This window comes from Ixodes scapularis, unplaced genomic scaffold (genome assembly GCF_016920785.2).
Source record: "Ixodes scapularis isolate PalLabHiFi unplaced genomic scaffold, ASM1692078v2 ptg002705l_1__unscaffolded, whole genome shotgun sequence".
Classification (NCBI taxonomy): Eukaryota; Metazoa; Arthropoda; class Arachnida; order Ixodida; family Ixodidae; genus Ixodes; species Ixodes scapularis.
Genome location: NW_024610263.1, coordinates 26,603 through 54,524, shown reverse-complemented (window position 1 = coordinate 54,524; position 27,922 = coordinate 26,603). Strand labels below are relative to the sequence as shown.

The 27,922-nt window shown below is 46.0% G+C and overlaps 1 pseudogene; it reads left to right on the top strand.

Moving 5' to 3' along the window:
* The first annotated feature begins 321 nt into the window (after positions 1-321).
* Positions 322-27,922, top strand: LOC120848194 (annotated as a pseudogene).

The following is a 27,922-nucleotide window of genomic DNA, read 5'->3' as shown; positions in this document are numbered from 1 at the left end:
TTCGATGCTAAACCTCTGCTCAAGCCGTTACATCTTTTTGCGGGGGGGGGGGGGGGGGGGATGACGAGCACCGACTACATTTTTTCACTCAGAGGCTGACTGCCAGCGACTCACGCTCTCTCCAGGCGTGACAAAATTCACGCATGTGCATTAATGTTCCCCCCACCTTTCCCCTACAGGACATTGTCCGCGCTTAATTTTTTTCTACGGAATAAATTCAGGTCGGACTCTTTTTGAACGCCCCTCGTGTAATGCTGATTACCTCATCTGGGGAATCTTTAAACTCGGGCAGCATTGAGCTACACTTTCAATCACACAAAGATGTCTGCAATGCTGAAGCAATTGGCCGACAAACATATTGGCAATGTTTCCAGTGGCCTAATAATTTGTAGGCAATATCCACTTTCATTCAGTTATGCTTCAGTAGCATAGTTGTTACTTTATTTTGTTTTAATTAGGACAGAACAATTTAGTAGACTTTCACAAAGCTTAAGTGCCATTAACCGTTGTCCTTTCAACCTTGTAGGTTTGACAGGTTTTAAGTGCAGGGAAGAGATAAATTGGAATAGAATTTGAAAACAATTTGCAGTCTGGAATATTGAAGGTAGAATATATGGTGCATATGAGGAAGATGAACTAAGCTGATGAGGGAGAACAGGAGGGCAGCTGCTATTGTCTGCTTTGGACACTTATGATTAGGAGGCTGCAACAATAGAGATGAAGAGTTCCATGGGCCCACTTGTGCAAATGAAATATAACTTATTTACCATCATGCTAATTAGGTACTGGTTATTTATTTGTTTTTAAGATTTACCATGCTGGCTTTGACACTGATGTCGACATGTCCGAAGATGTTGTGTTGGAGAACAGAGCACAGGTCGAGATCAGGATGGACGAGGCACAGTTCAGTTGGGTGAAAATGCTCACGAAGACTGAAGCGATGAGGTCTAGTTTGCTCAAGCCATGACGCTCATGGCAAGGCTAGTTGTAAAAGAGCTTGCCAAAGAGAGACATGCTTGACCCCTGAAAAGCTGTGGAAGGTGGGATTATGAAGGAAACATTATCACATGTTTTCATATGCTCTGCACAGCACGTGCACATTCTGAAGCTGTGGGGGCTTTCAATGGTTATTTGAGGCATCTCCAAGCGGTTTGATAGACTTCTGCTACAAATTACACTTGTTAGAATTTTCAGGCCACCAGACATAATTATTTCAGATAAGATTTAATCCTTTAGGCTAAAATGTTTGAGTGGAGGCTTTCAGAGGCATTTTTATGAGCTGGATTGGTGCATATACCATTTATGCTCGGGGGCAACTCAAGAACGCATGGCAAGGGGAGAAAGAAAGAGCACAATGAAGGCCAAAAAGGAGAGGAGGTTTTTCCCCTGCCTTCAGCTTTCCGTGTGCTTTCTCTTTCTTCCCTAGTCCAGCATTCTTAGTTGTCCCCGAGTATAGGTATCTATTTTGACAATATGGCTTGTATGTTCATCATTGTGGCATATCTAGGGTCATGGATGTCGTCAATCAGGAAGAACCTGGTCCATCTAGAGCTCCGCTGAGGGACCTGTCGGAGTACAGGTTCCCCCAAGTTCCGCTGGACATCAAGCAATCATTGGCAAAGCACAAGAAGGGACTCAACCTGAAATCCAGGAATCGCATAATTCAGTGGTTGTACCACGATTTATGCCAGTACACTCTGTAAGTTAATTTTGAGTTGAATTGACTTTCTTTCTATAAGACCCCCAAAACTAACTTAGAGAGAATTCTATTGGTCGTTTTGGTGCGCGCCGAGATTTCCTTGTCTTGACAGTGCCTGTTACACTGGGTGACGGGAGGGGTAGTGGTACTGAATGAATTGTGTGCGCCGTCGGGTTTGTTCCAAGGGCACCAGTAGTGCCAACGTCTGGCACTTTTTTTCCGTGAATGATAACTGATGTTCCTCAGCAATTTCGTCTGCTCTTTTTCCTACAGGTATCCAGACAAGCTGTACGCAGAGGCTGCCAAGGGGCTTATTAGAAATTTCTCCGTCCTGGAGGACACCACAGGAACCAAATGCGTGAGTGAATAAATATTGTAATGGGTTGCTTGCTGGGCTGGTTGGTTAAATGACATAGTGAAAAACAGTGCAAACAAAATACTAGACACTAGGTAGAAGATGGACACAGGACATACGCTGACTAACAACTGAAGGTTTACTGGAACTTCCACGCGAGCAGAGTGGCCCGTGCAAGTACATGCTTTAATTCTTCTTTCGACAGAGGTAAATGAGAATAAAGAAAGAAGAAATTTGAAAAAAGATTGTGAGAAGAGAAGAAAAATCTACAGCGGCACAAGAAAACCTTAGGCCCAAATGATGCATTCGCACCACAATTAGGACCATATTGGGACGTTGTTAAACACCCCGATATGGTCCGAAAATTAGTAGAAAAAGACTTGTAGAATTTTTTTTTCTTTTTAGAATGGCACGGAACATAATAAGCTCATGGACGGTGTTCACACCGCGTTCAGGACGCATTTTTTACCTTTACGGATTGCTTGTGACACTATACTAAGGACGTTCACAATTGAGAAATTGTAGTTCCCTGTTTGTCAGATGCACTGACGCGACACTGATGCAGTGATCGTGTTCTGGTCTACAGGAAAGTATACGTGCCGCTTCCATGATCTCTCTCTCCAGCTTGCCCCTCTTGCATCCCACCACCCGGGTGTTGTCCAACGCAGGGGAACGCCCATACTCCCTCCAGTGTATAGGTAAATGTGAACTATGGCCACCGCCAAGCGAGGCCGCTTGCACGTGCAGTCACTCGTTCAAACAACGACCGGTCTTTCCAAAGTAGACCCTACCACAGCTCAGAGGAATCTCGGAGACGACCTCCTTGACACAAGGCACAAACTGCTTGGCATGCCTTGTATCAGATGAACCATTCTTAGGTTTGGTCCTGCTTGACATCACGCACAGTTTGGACAGCTTGGAGGAGGCCGTGAAGACATCGTTGACGTTGAATTTCGCTCTTACGTGCTTCAGATTATGCAAGATTATGTGAACATAGGGCAGCACTTCAAACTTGTTTAGCCTTTTAATAGTTGCTGTGTCGGGATTTTTCATCTTCTTAAGCAGGGATTCAGCCACTCCTCTCACCAGGAAGGAAGGAAAACCCGAAAGTTCCAGGCAAAGTAGCTGACGGTCGAAGCTCTCACGTGCGGCGTGGGCGCAGGACTTTTGTAAAGCCGAGCGAAGGCATAGGTTGACGATACCCAATTTTACCAATTTAGAGTGCCCTGAGTTAAAAGGTAAAATGGTCTTTTTGGTTCGCGGCGCGAGTACATCCAACAGATGTGCTCGCCGCGAACCTAATAAGCCCAGAATACCAGCAAATCTCGGCAACTGCACCCACCTAGCATCTCCAACCCTCCCTATGTCCACCATTTTGGAAATCGGTGGCGCCACCTATAGACCGTTCACTTAGGGTCATAGCAGAGACGGTAATAGAGAGAGAAAAATGCCCTCCCCCTCTCACCCCGCATGAGGTCTGCTCCGCCGAGTGGGCTGTACCTAGCATCCGGCTGGCGTGCAAACTCTGTTTAAAAATGCGTCATTTTGGAAATTTAAAGGGCAGATGCGCAGATTTTGGTTTGCCAGTTATCGTGTAATACTATGCTAGATAAAAAGACTAAAAGGGTCAAACTGCGCTGTTACCTATGTGCAAATAAAAAAAAGGGAAAACTGTGTCAGATTGGCCGGTCTCCGGCGAAAAGTAAATTCGGTTGCTGTACCTTTTTTACAATGCAAAGTTCGCACTGGTGTAGGCCTTCAGCGGCCATGAGTGGAAGTCCAAAATGATAAATAAAAACGTGCTCTCCTGCCGCAATACACGCAGTAGTTGAGGGTAGTAATGCCGGCTGACTCAACTGCTATTTAAGTAACAGAAAAAAGATATGCTAGTTGATCATTTACCGAAATAGAACAACATATAGCCATAGGCTGATTTTGTAGTAGCCATAACTATTCTAAGAATGCGAACCACTTCACAACAGCAGCCACGAGCGAGAGTTCGATGTTTCGTACAGCCCGCCGGTACAGCCCAAAGATGGAGAATGGCAACCTCTCTGTTTGTCGTCTGCTAGCGGAGTCGGGCGCGTGCCCTCTCTCTCGTTTCACCCCGCCGAACCTGCTGAATTTCCCGGATGTATGGAGAGGGCGCTCCTGTGGAACAAATTGGTGCTGCCCAGAGAGTGCTAAATGGAATGGTCTATAGTTGGAGTCCCAAATGGAGGGCGCGGTAGTCGGCGAAAATGGCAGACGAAAGGAGGCCTGTTATACAGTTTCGGTTTCAAGTTTCAGCGTGAACCATGTGTGCTGTATATTTTAAGTTTATTTTATTATTGTTTTTTTCAGCTCTATTATTTCTGCAGCTGTTTGAGATTCTTTTTTTGCTTGTGCACGCAGGACTCTTGGCACGTTGCCTTGCGTTTCAAAGCAAAACGGGAGCGCAAGAAGCTCCGGGATCAGGAGCGAGCTGCGGTAGAGGGCGAGGAAGAGGCACCAGCGCGACCCAAGGAGCAGAGGGTGCCGAGGACTCCTTGCCCAAAACGCGTGATCAGGCCTGGCACGGTATGAAGGATTGTTTGAGAGATATTTTAAATTATATTATCAAGTGAAGTTTGACACAAATTCTGTGCTTCCATCAATTATATTGCAGAATGTGGTGCTCCCAGCGGATGGAGAGGACAGAGAAAGCGTGGATGGCCATGTCCTAGAAATGCAGAGAGAACTCTGCAAAACCAGGCCCAACATGGTTTATGTGGCCGACGCCATGGCGAGAACGTTCGCCTCACGGCGACTCTGGGTGACGACGGAGCAGCCGACTGTCGCCGCTGTCTTCTCTATGTACCCAGCATATCAGCTTGGTACCATCGTGAGTATTATTGAGTTTGAGAACTTGGGTGCCAGAGAGGAAGAGTGCCATAGTGTTGACTGTTTTTGGTTTGCTTTGGTCCTCTAGCTGCAGCAGGAGTTCACTGCTGCTACAGGGAAGTCAATCCAGGACAGTCTCGACAGCTGCCCTGGCAAGGAGCAGCCTCCGGATCCTGGAGGCTGCTTGAGGGAAACGTCATCTCGGCGAATTTTTTGAAGACCTTGACCGCAGGATTGCCATGGACGACAACCGTCCATCTGATGGTAGGAATTGATCAAAGTAGTCAAGGTGAACAGAATGGATATGGATTGCAGGAAACTGCAATGCTCAATGTCGCTACGTGCGAGTTTTAAGAACGAAGGAGAGGAATAGTCATTGGTCTACAAAATTCTGGTACCTGAGGCCAGATTTACAAAGAAACATCTTATCTTACGACATCTTAGCTAAGAAGTTTGTAAGTTACGAGCATTGTAATAAGAGGCGGAATCGGTATTCACAGACGCGTTCTTAGGGGAGAGGAGGAAGGCGCCGTTTTCGTTCAGGAAAACTACAACTTCCGGCATCTCGCCAGTCTCTGAACACCGCAAGAGCAGACTGTTGCTATGGTGAGGGCATCTTGAGCGTCCCAAACAGCCAATCAGGAAGCTTACCGTGCTGGAGCAGACGGGCATTTCGAGAAAAACAGATGCAACGCCAGTTGCGGCATGCTCGTCTCATTATGCTTGTTTGTTTACTGTGCTCATGCAGTATGATGCCGATACCTACCGAAGAGGAAACGGTCTCAAATGTTCAGTTTTATCGAGGCCAAGAAAAGATTTGTCACTGGCGCCAACAAATGACATTAAAGCAAAATGAGACGGGCCGCATTTGCTTACTTAGTCGCGCGCAAGGAAACAAATTTTCACAGTTTTCAAGATCTCGTGGACCTGGAAGGACGTAGGCGACATTGCATAACATGAATTGTAGAGCCGTAGCGCAAGGATAAATGCTTGACCTGCCTGCCCGTTTTTACGTACCACATGCTGCGAAAGAAATCTGTACGGCATTTATTTGAGCTCTATGTCAAACGAAACGACGCATCCAATGTGCGGGACCCTAATACCACTTTGCGAATGCGTCCACTACCAACACACATTTCCCGGGACGCCACTGCAGTCCACCTTTTTAGAAAATCACGACCGAGCGATGGAGGGGACACTTCTAATCACCAAATCAATACCACCCTATCCATACGAGAATGTTCCACCATGCAGGTCCGCTCAAGAGTCATGCGGGCGGCCCCTTCCGCTGATTCACTATGGCGCGTCTAGCCGTCTCACCCTTCTAGGCCTTGTAAGACAAATTTGGTTGTTAGGCCGAATCCTGGGCTGTGTCCTGAGAGCGTATTTTTGCATCCTCCTTTCTCTTCTCTCGCTGCTTGAAACCGGAACGCACGATAACATGCAAAACAAATGGCCCTCGCTTGTACCTTAAACTCTTCGGTTGTCGCGGGACCACGGCAAGGTATCCAATTGACGTGCAGCCATGTTGACTAAAAAGTTAGTAAGACACCTTGGAGGTTGTTGTAGGACTTCATCGCACATCACACAAATTTTACGACAATTTTGTTTGGTGAATACGGATTTGTTCTCAGGTTTCGTCGTGGAGACTTTTTTCATTGTGAGATCGTTTTGTGAATCCTGCCTTTGGTCTTAATGGAATTTCAATTAAGCCGATCTACTTGGCCTTAGATTTTTCATTAAGTCACCCGTATCTTGTGATAAAAATCCCCTCAAGCTACAGCCAGCTTATGCCACCGTTCAATCACTGTCATATTTGAGTCTCTGCCATATTGTGACAGGATGGATGCAAATGCAACAACACTGGTTTTATACCGCTCCCTGAAATTTCCCTGGAGCGTGCTACAGAGCCATTCAAAATCAAGTGTCGAGTGACAGGTACCAGCCGTCCTGAGTGTTTTAAGTTTTCTGCCCGTCTCCCGGCAGCAGCCGAACTGGCCAGGCTCCAATTCAGGTAGTCCAACGCACCCGCCTTAACGGACCTAATCAAGAAGTTGTAAATACACCATATCTCTCGGATTTGCAAGCCAGCAAACATTTTCAGTTTAGAGACAGGGCAAGGACTACGCTTCCTACCAGTCTGAATATTTCATGCTACAATCTTACCTCTGCGAGCATTCTATAACTTTGTTCTGAAAGCTCTTGGTTGGTCAGTTCAGCACCTAAATCAAGGCTGTACTATCAGATTTAATGCAGTCACTCATGTACACTTCTCACACTGGCAATACATTTTATCTTGCCACCACATCGTCCAGCATTATGAAAATGACATCCACTCTCCTCCGGTGATTGGTGTTACATTTTTTATAAAACATATTTTTGTCATATTGATGGCCTTTAAAAGTAGGTTTCTTACGGCAGCTACTGACAACATCCAGAAGGCATTACCAGACCTGTACTGTACATCTTAACTTTTACGAAAAGAGCACAAAAAAGCTTCCAGTGCGGCAAAGCAAATGGAACAAAATTTTGTCTTTTAGGATGGCACATGGAAAGGCTTACTTGTGGTTGTGGGGAGCATGGGACCATGAGGAGTGGAGCAATTCACGTGACTTCCAGCGTTCTAACTACACAAACTTTTTTTTTTGTGTAGACATTTGCAGAGTGCTAGTGATTGCACTTCTGGTTATCATCTTTTGAAAAGGTGCGACATCCCATCATACTGCATGAGTGCCTTGGTTTCGATTTGATATTTTTGTTATAAAAATATATATGTAACTGCAGTGAAAACTTTGATCTGCAATGTCCTGACATGAGGGTTTATTGTGTCGCACAAAGAAGCGAATAGTATCTTTGGTGTCTAAGCTAATATGACAGAACAGTTTTGCATTTCCACATTTCAATTTGATTGATGTATGCACAGAAAACAGCCAGGAGTTTCTAATTTAATTTTAACAACGGAACTTTTTTACACTGTTCGACTTTCGAAATTTCTGCAGCCTCATTTCTTGTTTGATTTGGTACTAATTGTCTTCGTGGCTTTTGTTATTGCAGAAATGTTGACCAAGGCCGCACTGTGTGCACTGCCATCTCTGGTCAAGGAAAGGAGTGTGGCATTCCTCCGGCCAAGTGTAAGTGTTGGAGACCTGCTTGCCCCTTCAACAGCAACCCTACTTCATTTTTCAATTTTGGGGATATGATGGAGTTGGTGATCATGATACACGAGATATGAGTTGTTTTTTGGTAGTGTTTTTAGCTTTGAAGATATCAGATGTCAAAGGTTTATGTCGGCGACACGGCAAAGCCAAAACAAGAGGCGTAGCACATTGACATCACTGATAACAAACTGCGCGTTTCCGCCATGACGTAATTGTCATCCCGCGGTACCCACGACTGGCTCCGTTACACGAGAACTTTTAAGACTAAGTAAGCGGCACATTTCTTTTTTCTTTTACCGCTCTGCTTCGTATAGACCGACACGCGGGCTTGAAGTCACGGCGCTGCGGCGGCGCTGCGATCGCGCCGGAGCCGCGGGGTGTGGGCAAAAGGGCGCACGTTTCGCATGGGCGTCATAGCATATCAGCATGCCGCGAAGCCGTGTGGCCGTTAATCTCAGCGAAATGTACAAGAAAAGTAGCGGAGTGAGATTCTACAAGCTTGGAGGCAAGTGCGGCTTCCATTTCAATCTCCGGCCCGAGGCTTGCTTATGTTCAGGGAAACCGTCGTCTGATCGAGACCACCCGGATTTTGTTCTCACGGTGTTCGCGCACAAAGCACCGGCCAAGCGCCCGTCGGAGGCTCGCTACGCCCGTACTACCCAGCAGAAGGGGATCGGCAAAAGAACGGCAGTGTTGTTGGCGTTACCGAAAAAAATAACGAACTACGTTACTCGTTACTTGCAAATCAAAGGTACGCGTTACTGAGCTACGTTGCCTAAAAATAAAAATGACGCGTTATCGCTACCGATAAAAAGTAACGCACGTTACTTCTGCACTACTTTTTTAAATTATGATTTAACACGTTTTACGGTTTTGACGATACAGGTATGCATAAGCTATCAAGAAACATGTTCATGCAGAACATGTTTCTGCATAATTAATTTAACATAATTAACATAATTTGAACATAATTAATTTATCTTTTTACGGTTTCACCTAAATACTTACGAGAAAAAACGCAAAGAAAAACATGGCTTGACGCCTAAAAATACGAAAAAAATTGAAGTGTAATTGTAGTAACGAGTAACGTAACTACGTTACTTGAAATAGTAATGCAAGTACGTTACCCGTTACTGTGTCGAAAAAGTAACGAGTAGTTTACTACGTTACTGAAAAAAGTAACGCGTTCCTGGTAACGCCGTTACTTGTAACGCGTTACCGCCAAGACTGAAGAACGGACAAAGCGTTAGTGCTTGTCATGCCTTGTGGTCGTGAGAGCAGGAAAAATAGCATACCTTGACTTGAAAGACGCTGTGTGTATTTATTTAAATAATAAATACACTTCCGCAGACCCACACTGTTAGCAAAAATAACACGCCCAGACGTGTAAACCGTTGTCCCATAGCGGACACGTCGAAACGTGTTCGTTTTACACGAAGCCATCTGTGTTTTTCGTCTACACATGAGGTGCTGTTTAAACTTAACACGATACACCGTGTTTTTCTTCTGCTAAGCACGGCTGAGCGTGTTGGCTGAGCGTGCTCATAAAACATGGCGGCCAGCAGCCGAGAACAGGCGAGAGACGAGCACATGAGCCGCGCGCCTTTCAGCTGAATTGAGAGCACACAGGACGGCGTTTGTACTCGTTCGATGGCTTTTTATACACAGTAAACAGTCTCCAAGCGGCGGACGTAGCTACGTGCAAAGGTACGTACGTGCGTCGTCGGCTACGATCGAGCCGCTAGACAAAAAAGCGAACTTAAAATGGACAAACAACTCGAGCAAACTATTTGAAATCGGGCGGTAACTTGCGCCACCTAGCGGGATTTCTAGCAGCCTATAAAAAAAAAAAACGAGTTTCTTAATTCGCTACGACAGATCACAAGTACACAGAACCCTACATACATCACAGACAACACCAATACCACGCACTACACATCACCGACATAAACACAAATACAACACCCGACACTGCGCCCGACACTTCCTATTCAACATGTTTTCCTCCCCGCGGCGTATATAAGCTTGACATATGCGGGTGAGCTCTGTAGTCGCTGACCGTTACAGATTTATAGAAGAAGACACAAAACACGGCGCAATGGACAGCCGTATGTAAGAACTGTTTGCATTTAAAAAGTATAGAGGCAAAATCTATAATGTTAGTCCGTTGCGAAAAATAACGAGGGGCCCTGCAATCATATTTAAGCGTCTACCTTTTATGCGGTTTCCACGTCTCTCGGGGTTCGGGCAAGCCAGCGGGCACGGAAAGAGTAGCTAAATATCAGTGCGCCATATTTTAACCGGACGACACGGAAACCTCCTCCACCGACGAGGGCGACCCACGGTACTGAAAGCGCGCAAAATGTGACGTCTTTGGTCCTGGGCTTACTACTGGTCTGAGCCACTAAAAACTGCTTTTTGGTCGAAATACAAAATATAAGTGGCGAGCACCGTTTCAATTATTTATAAAAGTAGTTTTTGTTCACTATTATAGATGAAAAAAAGAAAGAAATGCAGTTTATAAAGTAAGGAAACAAGAAATGACCCGTCAACATACCCGCCGCCAAGCGGTGGAAAAGGCGGCGCATACTAGAAAGGAGTAGTGGGATAAGGCGCCGACACGGAAAAATCCCGGATGTACGCGGTGGCGCTGCAGTCGTCTGGACAGGAGGATCCGACCGGCTCCGAGCGTTCCGAAGGCCTTCGGCGAGAGGCATTGTCTTGCGGTTTGGCCGTTTCGCGGTATGGAAGCGCGAAGTGGCTCCCATTCTGAACTGATCTTTACCCCGTGTCTGCTGTCGTTTGTGGCCAATGAAGTGTCATACCGAATTAGTGTTTAATCGCGCAGCAAACGCAATAAAAGCCGCTTTGGCTGCCCGCTGCATACAACCTATCCAGAACATGCTTTAGTGGCGCTCTCTGGCGCCGTCGACACGGAGTGCGGTGGTCGTGAGCGCTCAATGAGCTCACTATTCCTCCTCTAGTTCACGGCCACTCAAGCCAGGACCTACGACGTCATGAAGGAGGTTATTTTTTGCTTGTTTTTGTAATTCTAAATTGCCGATAACTTTTAGAATAAAGCGAATTTCGCGAAAAGAAAAGTTTCACTAAGTTACTACGTTCAGTGCGCTCAGGTTCGGTGCAAATTAAAGATCAGTAAAAAGTCCTTGCAGGGCCCCTTTAACAATAAATCCTAAAGCGGTCATGAAGTTCAAATTTTTGTTATTTTCATGCTAGACCAATGTTATGAGCAGTCCGACTAGCTTGAATCAGATTTTAAAAAAAATATTGGTATTTTATCATTATGTAATAATAATAAATGGAAATGTTCCTTGCGCAAAGCATTTTTTATATATTCTTGTGAAGGGCATCCACTCAACACTTCACTTCCGCTAGTTGCAGTACGGGAGCAGACGCCTTCACTTTTGGGTTGTGTTGATGCAGTTTGTTGTCGTCTGTCGTGTCGGTGTTGAGTCGAGCGGTGGGGCTCGAAAGTTGGTGGCCGGTGTTATTCGTGATGACTAGCGTGGGGCGCTAATTCGTCTTTTTTTTTTTTCTTATACTGCCACCACTCCGAACTTTGAAGATACACGGGCCCGTAGCACTGCATTATGCTGAATCGCGAGCTCCTTCTCTGTTGACGTCGCTTTCCTGGCACCACTCGTGGATACTGCAAGCGTTTAAACAGTGTGCACCGTCTCGCCTAAATCCCCGGTGACGTACTCGACCTGTTGAAACTTTTTGCTTCCGTCATTTTGGAGTACGCAAGGCAGTTATCTCGTTGCTCTGGTTTCGGTTATAAAAGCAAGGCAAAACGCTCGTAGTTCCCACCCTCAGTACACGTTAAACATCTTCCACACTTTGACACCGGATAACTGGATGAACGAGGATCTATATTCACTTCAGAGGTCACTCTCGCCGCTTCCTCACCGTTGAGCAGCAGGATGAGCTTTCGACAAGCCGCGGCTTGAGCATCAACAGCCCAAGCGCACTCGGTGCCGATGCGGGCGACGCGGGTTTCTGTCAACCGGGAGGCCAGCACAAACCGTGACCATTCCAGCTCTTCGTCATGACACGGTGTTGCAGAGAGCAGGGTAAAATACAGCTACACGGATCACCGAAGCAAACGACTGCTATCTTAAATCTTGGCTTGTGATTGCGCCTTTGTAGTAGATCATCTTATTCGTTTTGCTAGAGAGACGCAAACGACGGGCATAACAATGATGAAAATAATCCCTGGAGAAGGGGAACAAGAGGGACAAAGGACAAACACAAATCTCCAAATACAGCTAGGTGACTGGTGCGCGACCGAAAAAATCCGCCTGGTCCGGGTATCGAACCCGGGACCTCTCCATTACAGGTGGAGCGCTCTGCCAACTGAGCTAACCAGGGGTTAGACGTCAGTAGAGCAAACGGGTTTTATCAACCGCCACCAGTCTAACACCAACAAGGGTGAAGCTTGCAATTTATGGTTATTATTATAATGCAATTAAATGCAAAGGTGCAAGCGAGCTGGACAGTAATGATGAAAATAATCCCTGCAGAAGGGGAACAAGAGGGACAAAGGACAAACACAAATCTCCAAACACAGCTAGGTGACTGGTGCGCGACCGAAAAAATCCGCCTGGTCCGGGTATCGAACCCGGGACCTCTCCATTACAGGTGGAGCGCTCTACCAACTGAGCTAACCAGGGCTTAGACGTCAGTAGAGCAAACGGGTTTTATCAACCCGTTGATAAAACCCGTTTGCTCTACTGACGTCTAACCCCTGGTTAGCTCAGTTGGTAGAGCGCTCCACCTGTAATGGAGAGGTCCCGGGTTCGATACCCGGACCAGGCGGATTTTTTCGGTCGCGCACCAGTCACCTAGCTGTGTTTGGAGATTTGTGTTTGTCCTTTGTCCCTCTTGTTCCCCTTCTCCAGGGATTATTTTCATCATTACTGTCCAGCTCGCTTGCACCTTTGCATTTAATTGCATTATAATAAAAAGGGCATAACAAAATCGCTTGCATATTCCGCATATCTCACAAAAGCATTTACCCTGTCACCTTGCGAAAAGCGCGAAACACGGAGTCCGCACCGTCCTAAGCTTCCGGTTTTTTACCTGCTTTAGAGCAGTTTGTACCTGCTAGTAGATATGCCTACTGAAACTGAAACAGGGCAGTGCCAGAGAGAAAGAGACAAAGTTGAGAAAGCTTTCTCGCTCTCCAATTTCTCAACTCTCAAGTGATTGTACCACAATAAATGCACCAACGCGTCTTCCAAAATAAAGAGCATTATGTTCACAACATAAAAAATGGTCTCAGTACATGCATCTGTGGGCAGGTAGGAAACCTTGCCCTAATTTATTCACGCCGCATGATTGTCGCAACAAACTCGTTGCAGGACCGAATCATCTACTCGAGCGGTGTGCGTCCTATGCAAACGCAGTCCAACACGAAGCGTAAAATACGGCAGATTTAAGACAATAATCCGGAGCCCATTATTCAATTAAAACAACATAATTTTGTTGAAAACGCCCGCTGCTTCTTACTCACGGTATGTGTCGGGATACTTCCACAGTTTGAAACGGAACGAAGGAAGATTTACTTTTAAAAACGCTCGCTGCGTCCTCCCGGACCAGCTGGACCGGATCAGCTGACGACGACGGGACTGTACCCGTTGAACCTCCACCACGCAACAAACAATTTGCGCTTCGTGTTAAAAGCGTGGTTCAAACAGACCCGGAATACAAAGCACCGCACCACACACGACGAATGTTTCAGCTCTTTTTCGCATCGCCGGGTTGCACCAAACAGAACGAGATCGCCGAAGTCAACGCCGCGCTGTCGTGAACCTTGGCTTGTGGTTGCGAACTCGTGGACCCTGTGACTCCCTTCGCTTTTAAAGCACACACGAAGATTACGAATGCTACTTTCCGTCTTCCAGGAACATCACAGGGGCACTTCTCCGGTCACGTCTTCACTATGTGCTCGCAAACTCCGAAGCTCTATGCGAAGCTTCTCGCGTCCCGTCCAACCAAAACAGTAGCGGCGCCATGCGTACTAACCAGGTTTTCGCCGGTCAAACAAAAACAACGAAAGCCAACCGGCGCTTGCTTCCAGCGTACATTGGCGTTGCGCTTGCGCCGTGGCCAGATCGCTTGCAGTTGAAGGTCGAAGCAAAAACGAAACCAACTGCAATGTCACGTGTTCACATCGAGGACACGCTTTTTATATCCATTTTAACTGTTTGGAACGAATAATTAGACCCATGACTTTATTTGTGGTGTTTAAGAAACTGTTATCAGGACCCCTAAACTAAATACAAACATGGGCGACATGAGGGAAGCCGCATTGCCATCGACCAGAAGATGGCGGCGAGCACGGTAAGCGCGGGTTTCGCCAACGTCCTGCGACATGGCGCAATTGCTCTTGGTGCATATCTGTCTCCGAGACATGTTTCTTTCCGCGGCATTTGTCTCGACGGTCCTTTCTAAATGTGTCCCCAAGCATTCCGGTGCTTCGATAGCCGGCAATGCCGCGGTCGTCGCCGGGGGCGATGCGTGTTATCGGGGTCGGCTACACGGTTATGCGTGTACGACCGAACCAAAACACGTTTTTTACAACCTCACATGATTTCTGAAGGAATTATCCGTTACTCATCGTGTAAATTTATGGTAATTTGTGTAAATAGCGTGTTTTTTCACCCCAAATATTCGCCAAATACACGGGACTTGCTAACAGTGTAGACACGCCATGGCCCAGCTGCAACGTAGTATAGTTACGGGAGAGGCAGTGTCACAAGCGATAAATTAGACGCTCCCAGTCCTAGTGTCCGTGGCAGAGTACGCAGTTTATGCCGCTTTGAAAAAGCCGAAATGTCAAAAATGCAGGGCGGCGCTTTCCGAAGAAGATGAGACGGCAACAGTTTCACTTGCGCAGGAGACTCCTTTCCTCAACTATGTTCGCCGTTAGTGCCATGAGACACAATGACGTTGTTGCTCAAGAACTCTCCATGGAGGTTGCGATCCAGCGTCAGCTCGTCAGCGAGCTTTGAATGGAACTGTTGTCTACCAACGAGACTTCTGATTTCGACGCATGTGAAGGACACACAAGTGAGCTCGTGCTGAAGAACTCGTTCTGGTGCAGCACAAACATTGTGCTAAAAAACTATTGTGAAAAGGTGAACGAAAAGCTTATGAGGCTAATTCCAAGTCAAAGAAAAGAAAATGTGAAACCCTAAAATCTAAATAATTATTTTATATTCAGTGCCACAGTTGTCATAGCATTATTATTGCGTACATTGCCGTACATGTGCTGTGTCTTAGTGTCGCGAAAGCTACAGAGCGGCATCTAAGTTACTTGTGTTTGAATTGTGTCAAGATGGATACAAGAAGAAAGTATGGATACACGAGAATATACAATTTGAAGCTTTCACAGGTAAGAGAACTCATATTCACAGCATCTATTCGTAGTGTGAATGAGCGCGGGTAGGTGTGTGCATGAAGCTCTCACAGCTGCTTGTGTCCCTTACTGAAAATTATGCTTTAAAGGGGTACGGAAACGAAATTTTAGAGCCGATCTTTCTGCATAATTATGGGCTAGGGACAGGCACCACCTCGGAAATATCAATATCGCGCTGTAAAACGCAGGAGAACTAACTTTAAACCTAATTAAACGATTTCAAATTCACATCTGGTGGATGGTGGGAAAGTTCTCGTGATATCACTTGTGGCATAGGAGCAGCGCCGTTCTGCGGCAATACGGCGTGCTCGTTCTCGTTGCGGCTCTCTGCACCACACGACCCGAGCATGCTTCTGGCCCGGCCGGTATAAGTTGCTGCGAGTTGCAAGCCGACGTTACAAAAGATATGTTTGAACTACGAGAGTGTCAGCAAGAGCCACGCAAATACCTGTTCACACTCGGAGCGGACACGCGCGTTTGATCGAAGTGCTGGATTCGCTCTGTTAGACCGCGTTTTGGTAAGCGCTTCTGGACCGATCTTTTACGATTGCAACTCGATACTGACATGGCACTCGGCAAATAAAGGTTGGACCGACATCGCGTATCTCTCACGAACTGCTATAGCTCGACACGTAGCGTCGTGTCAGAATAAAAATTGCAAACTAATAACAAAGTGTACATAGCGTGTTGCGAAGGTAATCCGTATGGCGTTTATTTGAGCTCTATATCACACAAAACAAGGAGATAGAATCAATGAGAGTCCCTTTTCGACGACAGCGTTCGTCACCGCTGTCTCGGAAAACAAGAAGATCGAGATGACAAGGGGAAAAGATTGACCTCTGAAATTTAGTTCAGGGATCAAACTACTCATCCGGGAAGGGTCCACAAGGTAACGCGGGTATATTCCATTCAGCAGGCCAGCCGGTCATGGGCAGATGGTCTTGGCCAAGGACCGCCGGAGCAACGGTGCGCCTAGTCGGGTCGGTTGAATCGTGGCCGCGTTGTAGCTCTTTTCGGGTGTTTGTGGATCCTGCGTTCTTGATCGTCGTGGTCTGTTTCAAGTACTCCTTCCTTTTTTTCTTGCTGGTTGAAGTCGGGACGCACGAGAAGAGGACGTAGAAAAATAAATGTCCGTTGGTCGTCGCTAACAAGTAACTGAGCGACGCTGTCGGCCATGTTGATTTGATCGTAAAAAGTGCGTAAGACAGCTGCGGAGCTGTCGTAGGATTCTGTCGTAACCTGCGCAAAAGTTACGACAATTTCGCTTCGAGAATACGTGTTTTCTCTCAAATTTGTCGTACGCACTTTTTTCGTCGTAAGTTCGCTTTGAGAGTCCGGCCTCAGAGCTGGTTTTGTCAGTGGTGCCGTGGTTGCCGACTTACCGCGGTGCAGCGCACGTGCAGCCCTTGCACATCTCAAACGGCCACGTTGTCACGGGTTGGATGGATGGATCGATGAATACGGCTGAGCCCTTTGGATCGGGCGGTAGCTTACGCCACCTAGCCATTTTGTTTTACCATTTAAGCTTAGAATATTTAAATGTGAAATCTATATTCACTCCGCAGTGCAAAGAAAGTGAGGCTATGAAACCCCCTTGCCATCAGTGAATAAGAAAATACCTAGTTTTCTCTCGATTTCTGCCACCATTCACTTAATCTTTGCTTGGTAATCTCTACAGTCTTGAAATCCACTCTCCCTTCGCTGTCTCTAAAATCCAATGACTTTATTAAATCTATGTTGTCTTCGGTAGGCATAGGGTGAAGCCCTTTACAGTAGAGTATCAAGTGCTCAGCCGTCTCGTCCTCCTCTCCACAAGCAGTGCACACTGTATCCAATTCCTGGTACTTCGCTCTGTATGTTCTGGTTCGCAGAACACCCGTCCTCGCCTCAAACAGCAATGAGCTTCCCCTAGAATTGTCATAAATGCTTTCTTTGGCAATAACTGTTTTGTTTAATCTATACACTCCGCGCGACGCGACCGACGCGCCGCCGCGCGGCCGTTGCCGATGGTAGGCAGTGAGAGCCCCAGCGAAACGAAACCACGCGATTACGCCGCGTACATTGGTACGCATTGAAGTTGGAGCGGTGTGGTTGCGCTGGGTTGACAGCATACTTGGGTAGTAATTCAATTACAGTAAATAAATTACTGTAATTTAATTACTTTTCCTAGTAATTTGTAATTGTAATAATTACTTTTGGCTAAAAGGAATTGTAATTGTAATTTATTACTTTCTAGCGTCAGTAATTGCTAAATTTCAGGCACAATTACAATTACTTTTGCAAGATTTTGCGGCGGTGGCGCTTTTCCCCCCTGGCCACGGAGACGAGAGCACAACCGAAGCAATAAAGGGAGAGTCTCCCAACCTGCTCAAAAAAAGGGGAAAAGAGGGATGGGAAAGAGAGGCTGGGATAGAACGGAATGAAGGATTTTATAGACTGTAAAACGATTTAATGAAGAATTTGAGAAATAATTTGATAAATGAGGGCTTCATTCGCGTCCGTTTTCGTTCCTGGGGTAGTTGAATCTTACTCTTCGTCTCGTTCGCTTCCTGTTGCTCCTGTTTCTAGGGGTCTTTCTTACTTCTCATTCCCACACGGGGGCATGGGGGTCGAAGTCGAGCTGGTTGGCTCCGATCACATCATCCGGTCGAGGCGAGGAGGTTCGAGGTTCTTCTTACGCGTCTTCGCCGCTAGCATATTCGCTTACATATTTCAGTCAAGTTTGGGGACTTTTTTGTTCATGAAATTATTCTCTTTTCTTTATGAGTTTTTCACGTCTTTCTCCTCTATCTCGTATGTTGGTACCACTAACAGCGGGTCGTGCTACTCTAACATCGAGGCGAAGAAGCGCAGTGTAGCAGCAACAGTTGGAAGTAAGGCAGGGTGAGTCGTGTTAATGAGACCTGCTGCTTCTTTGCTTCTTCGCCTGACATGACGATCCTAAATTTATTATATATCTCAGGAGCTTATTTTTTGGTGTTAAGGCCTGTTCACACATACAACGGAGCGCTAAGTTAGCGCTACGTGAGCGCTCCAAGGAGCGCTCATGTGGCGCTTCCTGGCGCGTGACTTAGTTCTAACACAGCGCGCGATTAGCGCTTCTGTAGCGCTTTGTTAGCGCTCCAGTAGCGCCTTGTTAGCGCTCCAGCAGCGCCTTGTTAGCGCTTCAGTAGCGCCGTGTTAGCGCTTTAGTAGCGCTTCTTGTACCGCGGTGCTGCGGATTGGCGCGTGCACTGCGGTTCCGGTTCCTGTGCTTGGGTGTGAATCAGCAGCACAATGGCGGACATGTGGGATGCTGAAATAGAAATGCGACCAATGCTCTTACATAAGCGATTAGTGCATATGTGTGTGGACGGCTTAACGCCCAGAAGAGCCTTCTGGGTGCGCTACATCTTTCGCCACCGAGATACCGACAGGTATACCTAGTGAACCTTGTTCCTAGGCTGAGGGACCGAGACACAGAGCTCTTTCGAAGGCGATTATTTTTATCTGCATGTCTTTGAAACCAGGGTCACGCATATCGAATAGAAAGCGATGAGGTCGTACCCAATCAATTAGTCGCTCAAAGTCCATGACTCTGGGTCGCCTGCCCGACCTTTTGCTTGGAGAGCGGCTGTTTTACTTCCTCTTCTTTCAATGCCAAAGGAAAAACAACAATAAAGGAATTGCCGTGCACGCGCTGTTCCGCAGCAGCAAGCACGGCACAAGGAGCGTGCAGGGCGCTAACAGAGCTAAAGCCCCTCGATATGTTTCCGTTTGTCTTGCAAGTAGCGTCAAATGCGCGAGCGCACGAGCCCCATGTCTCGAGCGGCCCTTGGAAGCGAATGGAGGCGAAGCGCCCTCTCGTGGCACGTGCCTCGCGCGTTTCCACAACAATGGTTGGCGGTACTTGTAAAAAAACGCCTTTATCAAGGGGCTTTAAACAGAGCGCTTCTGTAGCGCTAACAGAGCGCTAACAAAGCGCTTCTGTAGCGCTAACAGAGCGCTAACAAAGCGCTTCTGCAGCGCTAACAGAGCGCTACTGAAGCGCTAACCGAGCGCTACATCACGCGCTAGGAAGCGCCACATGAGCGCTCCTTGGAGCGCTCACGCAGCGCTAACTTAGCGCTCCGCTGCATGTGTGAACCGGCCTTTACCGTGCACTGAATTAACCCAGAATCCCTGGCAAGAGAGTTGCTGCTATTGTGACACTAGTTTTGTGGAAGCGACCGCAGTTCGCGTGCTACGGTTACCACATCCGGCATGTTACAAGTCCACAGACAGGGAGAGGCAGCGAATCATCGAGTTTTATGATACCAGTACTGTCGCATATTTGTTTCCTTGTATTATTTTTAAGTTTATTTTTTGTTGGTTTGACTTGGATACCATTTGCACAAGCTCTAAGGAGATTCACCTCGCACCTGTGAATTTTGTCGCCATTTATTTTTATTTTTTGAGAATATAAGAAATCAGGAGTTCATTACTCCAAACTATTAAGTTCTATAATCCATTTAACAAATTTCATAAAAGGAAAGTACAATGCGTGACATTTATACAGCGGCCATATAACTCGTTTACAGTTATATGGCCCAAGGTGGGTAACTCTCAGAAATAAGGAATTGTAAAGTAATTGCATTACTTTTAAAAAGTAATTTGTAATTGCAATGAACTACTTTCGCGTAGTAGTAATTGTAATTGTAGTTAAACTACTTTGGGAGCTAAGTAATTGTAATTGTAATTAAATTACATTTGGAAAGTAATTTACCCATGTATGGTTGACAGCATGAACTGCTGCGTCGTTAAGTGTTCCAATATTTATGCGTCGTATCTCGTGGGGATGAAGTTTCACAATTTTTCACCACGACGATGTTTTGTGGGACAGCGACAACGATGGACCCGTGCCGTACGACGCGAGAAATTTGGTCTCCCGATCATGTCTGCCACTGTGTCGGCACGGCTGACATATTCTACACTGCCGCTTTGCGCTCTGCGTTTGTTTTTGTACCAGTAACGCTACATACCTCAGCTGGAACTGAAATTCCATCCCACTCTCGCGGGTATGCAGTGCGAACTTTGTTGAAGGAATGCCCTCCAAAGAAGTTTCGTCCCCATCGTACGTGACGATGATATTTCCGGACTAGTACGGCACGCAATCTGTACTTCACGAAGAAAGATTCGGACGGTACAAAAAGTGACAAATATGAATCTAAGGAAAACTACAACGAAACTTGGAATCACTGGACAATCGATGTTTGCGTATGAAAGTTTATGTGGTGTGCTTTCTTTTTTGATCAGCCTCCTTTTGGATGTGGAAACGCTGACACCCCGAGTCTTGTAGATAACAATTTTGTTTCTCGACTTTAGAGCCACCTATGGTGAAGTTGTTCGACCTGGAAGTACCGTCAACTGGTCCCTTCCTACCTGTAAAGTGTGCACCTCCCGGCCATGATGAATGGTATTCTCTTGACAGCCTTTGACGGTCAAAACCGGTTTCCTAAATAGAAACCGGTTACGCCGCCCAAAAATATTTCTACCTGGTTAAACTATGCCATTTCTTTTAGATATAATAAGTGATTTGTCAAGTTACGGTTGTCAAAGTACCTGTGTGCTGAAAATCAGCACCTCGCACAACCAGATTACTACACAACAGCAGACCGCAAAAGCATTTGACAGCCAAACCGTGTGTTGGCCGGCAACTTGGTTTTCTCGGCTTTGAAACCACCTTTCGCAAAGTTGTTTCAATTGGAGGTACAGTGCACTAGTCCCTTCCTTCCTGTAAAGTCTGCATCTCCCACGACGAATGGTATTCTCTTGACAGCCCTTTCACAGTCAAAACCGTTTCCCTTTCAGTAGCGCCGCCTAAACCGAATTTCCACCTGGTTTCCCTATGCCACCTATTTTTTATATTAAGTGCTGTGTCAAGTTACGGTTATGTTCCAAGAACCTGTGTGTCCAAATCTGCACTTCGCACAGCCCGGTTATAACAACACATTTTGGGTCCAATATTGGATATTCCAGACAGCTTTATTCCTTCATTCGTTCGAACCATAACTTTCACACCTTCTGTCTTCATAAAACCTGGCCCACTTAGTGCACAAACTTAGTGAACATCTCACTCGCCTCCAAATATCATCGTCCCAGCAGTCCAACGTTTACAGCGACGAGCGAAACAAATTTCTCACTGAGAGCAATTATGGTGGCGGCCGTCTTGCTTTTCGGAAAATTGCTCAAACCGGTTTTTCGACCACAACTAAAGAAATTAGCCCTAATAACGACTCAAACTCAATATATAAGAAGCGGAGAACAGCTAAATGCCCTTTTTAAATCTGCCCCAGCACCCATGCAACGTCACCCTCAACTTATCGGCTCAAAAAGCAAAAGTTCCGTCCGTGCGCGCTTCGCCGCCACAGCTTGGCATGCGAAAACGTGCTGACCGCGCCTCACAGTCGAACGCCAGCTCCTCCGCTAGCGGTGCTACGCGCGTTTTTCAAAGCGCCCCCTATAGTTCCCGCACGGAGCGTAGCTTTCCAGAGCCGTCTTTGTCTGCATTCCCTCTAGCCACCAATCTCTTTCTGTGGCCTTAACTTTCTTCTTAACTGAGACTTGCTCTTCCGTATCTTCGCTATAGCCCAAAAACTTTCCTCTTAATTTCCTAGTGCGCTGTCTCCACTTTGTGTCTACACTCCTCATGTATAAATAGCTGAAAACCTTTCGTGCCCATTGCTCCCCATCCATTTGCCTCAACCTATCCTCAAATTCTATCTTGCTCACCGCTCCCCTGCTTCCAAATGACGCCCATCCCATGTCTCCTTGTACTCCCTGGTTTGGCGTTTTGCAATGTGCCCCCAAAGCCAGTCTACCTACTCCGCGCTGTTTTATTTCTAGTCTCGCATGCACTTCGGATTTCATGCATAGCACTGCGTTTCCAAAAGTCAAGCCAGGCACCATGACCCCTTTCCAAATCACTCTCACCACCTCATACCTGTTGTAATTCCAAAGTGCTCTATTTTTCATTACAGCTGCATTTCTGTTGCCCTTACCTATCACTGCCGAACCCCCGCACAAAGGAGATCGACGTGTCGCTCCTTGATTGGCCACTTCGCCCCCGCCGTTATCTTAAAACTAGCGGACAGCAGTATCTCCGCTCTCTTCTTCCTGGGATTCGGCGGCGGCGACAACGGGGAACCGTCCGATGCACCGGTGAGCGCTTTGTGAAGGACCGTTCGACCGTGGGCGATCTCCACACCGACGGCGTTCACCAGCTTATAGCCGCTGTTTTGTTGTTATTTGTTTCATTGTAAATAAACAGAGTTTATCACCGTTACCAACGTGACTGGTGTCTGTTTGCGCTCAACGAGCAGCATGCCACCCGAGTACGAACCCGCTTCGCGGTAGAGCGTCTCGCCGCGAACGTGGTACTCCCAAAGGCAGTGGCCCCAAGGAAAACCACAACTTAAATTGGTTAAGTGCTTCTTTAATCTTTTAACATACAATTGCTAACCAACAAATTAAAGCAAGCTCCTCTGTTCCGTGCAATTTGCTCCGTAATCAGTTGGTCAACTTGACCGTCAAACTATATTTTCGATCTGATATAGATGTTTGGTATACTATCCGCATCACGTGAGCGGATAGTTGAAATAGCTGCAAGGCTATGTCCTTTTTATCAAAGTAGACCATCTGTGGTGAAGCGAAGGTTCTTGAGAGGCAGGTGCTTTCTTGTAGCCCTTGTGGGTTGCTCTTCACACTTCCGTTTGTAGAGCAAGGTTTAGCATGGTGACGGAGTATCTTTTTGGTGGTAGTCTTTATCCGTGCCACAGTTTTCAAGGGCATAAGAGAATTATTTGGTTGACTGACACTTAACTTGGTATTCTGAGTCAAGCAGGTTGTCATGGTTGTGCTCATCTTCTTTGTCAATGCTTTCTAAATATTGAGAGGTTATTGTGTGATTGGCCACTAATTGTAACTTGGCTTTGTTACAAGTTTTTGTCCTCTGATTCCGAGTTATCAGGTCGTAAACCAGACCGAGGTGCCTGCAATTTGACAGGCTTACTGTGCTGCAAGGTCCATCTATCTTAACAATACCTAGGTGGTTGAAATGAATCTTCAAGGCTCTACTCTAGTTATTTGTATGATTTTATTATTTTTGTTCTAAGTGATGGCTTCTTTTATGCTTTGTATTTTCAGAAGTGGGCCTTTAACTCCTTCAGCTGGTGCTGCAAGCCTGCTGGCACAACTTGTGGCCCAGGTACCAGAATGAAGAGCTGAAAGCACTGTTCGAGTGAGAGGACCAGTGGCCCTTGCGCAGCTCGAAAACCAGACCGGGCAGTCATCAGCTATTTATGCTCTACTTCCATTAGCTCCAAGATGTTTCGTTGGCACCATCTAATGGTTTCCGTCCGTGACGTCACAAACAGAATTTCCCTTGTCCTGATTGGCAATATTTGCCTCTACCTCCCTGTAATTGGCAGGATTTCCCTCCCTGTTAGCCGGCTTTTGGGTAAGCATTATCAGTATACAGGAAGCTATGGTTCGGCGGGTCGCAAACCTCGACTACAGCGACGCTTTTTGTCGTGCGCGTTGCTAATAGTCTGCGTCACTAGTTGTGTGCAGTGCAAGCGAAGCAACGCCAGGCAAAAAAAAGGGCAAGCACTAGGAAGGCTGGACAGAAGAAGAGGGCGAGGCGAGAAAGAGAGAGCACTAGGAACGTTAGAGACGAGGGTAGGTTTCTCCCCTCCCCAACCTTCCTGGTGCTTGGCCTTTCTCCCCTCGTCTGGTGTTGCCTTCGTCTGTCCTTCACGTAATTATAGTCTGTTACAACTCAAGAAGGTAAGGCAAGGGAAAGGAAGGCCGGGGAGGAGGAAGCAGACGAATTGCTGGAGAGGGGAGGAGGAAGTTTCCTCCTCTTCTATCTAGCATTCCGTCTGCTTCCTCCTCCCCGGCATTTCTTTCCCTCGCACTATCTTCTTGAGCTGTAACTTACTATAATGAAACAGGGTAGAGGGGACAAGTTGCTTTTTGAAACAATCAATACTCATGAAAGATTGATAAGAGGCTGTTGGTATGTTTATTTTAATCTTTAGTGGAATAGACCGATCTGACCTAGAATTCGGTGCATGTGTGAAGCCGCCATAACTTTAGTTCACAAGAGGCAGGTGGCAGTGCTTCAGACACCTCGTGGCGTCTCGCGCTTTGCACGCGCAGAGCTCCAGCGAGGTTGGGGCACATGCAGAAAGACGAAACTTTCCTTGATGCGTTGCAGCAGCAGTGGCTTAGTCAAACTGGCCTGTGAAATCAGTTTATTACAACTAAAAAAATTGAAATTATTTGTATAAGTTAGGTAATTCCTTGTTCAATATCTGCCAAATATAATTGTTAGGTGTACATCCTTTAAATGGTTACTACAACGAAATTTCGGCGCTCATTTTTTGGTCTATATGTGTTCAAAAAAGCAGCATCACATCGACCATACAATTATCTTGTTAAGAAAGTCACGAAAAGAAATTTTAAAACGAATTAAACGATTAGCAAAGAGCACCTGGTGGATGTCGCTAACGCCTCGCTTGTAATGCTCGTCTAGGAACCTTGACAGCTAGTGACTGAGGTTGCCTCGTCTCCGGCCACGACGAGAGAAGAGGGGCAGGAGGAACTCCCCTCTTCCCGAGAATGCCTTTCGTGTGTCGCAGAAGTCGCTATTGTCCCCCTACAAGATTATAGAAGATTAACCCGACACTCAAAATTCGTACAAAAGCAGCCGCTTCGGTGGCTGGAACGACTAGGCCATCCTCTCGACGTCAGCCTCGCCGTAGCTTTGCTCGTCTTGAGACGACCTACGTCACGATTGCGTTGGATGTCACGTGGTCTCCGCTGGGCCTTCTCCGAGCGCTTGCCAGAGTGGGCCGTTTATAACGAAAAATACAGCAACCAGGCTCAAAATACAAAAGTGCGATTGTCAATTACGGATATTGTGGATCATATTCAACCTACTTTTGAACACGACGGGAATATTTCAAAATTGTTGAAGTATCCCTTTAATATAGAAACCTGCAGTTTAGATTATAGACACACATTTTCGGGAAATTGGCATTTTAGCCTCAATATAAACTCCGGTCCATAAACATGCAAAAAAAAAAAAAGACTACCACAAAGGTTGTATGTGTATCCAGAATTCGCTCTTGCCAAGTTCGTTGCCCGTCTCATTATTTTGGATGCGAGTTCGCAACATGAAGAGAGATTAGTGGACCGCGTAGGTCATACAGTGTACCGGCAATTCACCACTGTCTCCATTGCACCTCTTGAGAAGACATGCGCACCTAAAGTTGTAGGGTTCATAGGGCTTGCAAGCCAAAGGTCATTTGCCCCTTCCAGGTAGTAGGAAAGTTTGACTCAAAGTATCAGTTCAAACCCCCGTCTTATGTTTTGGGTTACTAAACTGTTTTGTTCGCAAGGCTTGTAACTGAATGTTTTTGTTTTTAACCTTCATTCATTATTATTATGGACGACTAGCGTTATGAACGATTTTTCTGGGGAATGGAGGTGTCCATATTACCAAGACATGGCTTATATGTAGGGTTCTGCATTTTCTGATCAATCCAAAATACATTTGCCAGCAAAAATTTGGCCAATTCGGATTTATCTGAAAAATTTAAAATTTCGGGGTCTGCCAATAATAAACACAACCGGTCTTAAATTGTCTCTGGATACTCGAACAGGTTTCACATTTATCTTCTTTTTTCAGTCCCAACTGTTGATCATAAGCGTCAAAGAATTGTTTTTGTTATCAGAACCTTGTCTGTACCTTGTTTTTCTGTTATCAGAAAAACAAGGTACAGTCATGTCTCGTTAATATGGGCACCTCCATTCCCCAGTAAAATCGTCCATAATAACGAATCAAGGTCACAACAAACATTAAGTAACAAGTTTAGCGGATAAACGTAGCTCCGTCCCCTTGTGCTTTATCATCCTCTTTTCCGCCTTCGAGCTGACCAGAGAAGCATCCTCCAGCATTGCCATTTATCCACAACGAATGTGATTTATCAGTCATGTTATGCCGAAGTGGATAACATACCTTCCGATTTTCAAGCCGGAAAAAACTCCACCATCTTTAGGTGCCCAGGTTTTATCTCAAGACGGACAACGGACAATAGTGAATTCAGGGTACACTCTGTGATTCACTAACCTTTCTTTTCTATTGGGTTTGTAAACCCGCATTCAAAATAAAAGTATGGGCAACAAACAACAGAAATTAGTGATCTCCCTGTATGCATGATGAGACTTTGGCGGTTCCCTAACTTTTTTTTCTTTCTTTCCTGTAAAAGTAACTAGACGGGCAAGGAACGGCAGACAATGGTGAATTCTGGGTACAGAGGGCGACCTCTGCGGGTCACTAGTCTTCTCTCTTTTTTACTTTTTTTGCTTGGTGGACCCGTGCCCATAACGACAAGACAAAAATGCCTGTATTTTCCCATTTCGTCCCCAAAACAGCCATCCATAGTCTGGACTGCGGGTTTCTGTAATAACGAGGCAGAATTGCTCGGTGGGAGACTGGTCGCCGAAAATTTCGTCCTGCAGCGGGGTGTCCATATTTACGGGGTAACGAGACATAACTAGCATCCGTACGACATTAGACGTATAAGCCTCTTTTTTGAATAGGCTACTTTGCCAAGTTCCGAACTACTGTCTTATATTTTTTATTTGCGTTTACAAAAAACTTTGAAACTCGAATTTGTGTTAAAAAGAAACTCAGAAAAACATCCTTCAATTTTGCAGAAAATAAACTAAGGATATGCAGAACCCCACTTTATGGCTTGCAGTGATGTAATCTGATATGCTAAAAATATGTCGTTGACATTTGGTAACTGACCTTCCATGGCATTCATAAAATGAGTTAGGGTGCTAGCAGATCTGTGTGATCCACACCTTGACTGCATTGGTGCAATACTGAGCACTTCTGTATAGCAGCTAGATTAACACAAAGTGTAAGACAGCTTGTACATTTATTTTTCGAAAACTTGGCTGTAACTTATGCTTGTGGCTTATTCTCGTGGTTCTTTACTACAAAGAAAAATTTAGCATTGAAGAATTTTGTTCAATCATTTCTTGAAATATATTTTTTGTATTCCTACATTTCCTTAGGACCCAGCAGAACTTCCACCATACCCGACGGTGGTTTACGAGGGAGACTTTTACCAGGTGGAGTCGTTCATCGTTTCGGTTGACGAACTGCGCGTTGAGGAAGCGACACTGCTGGGTGCCATCAGTACAATGATGGCAATGTACTGGGTATTTAATATGGAGTTTTTACCAAAATCATCAAAGACGCTCCAGCTGCTATCGCACATGGTTGCTGTAGATTGTGCCCTTGCAGCTAGCCCACTTGTGCTGGTGGCGAAAGGTATAATTGATGGCTAGGGTAGCACATGCTCTGA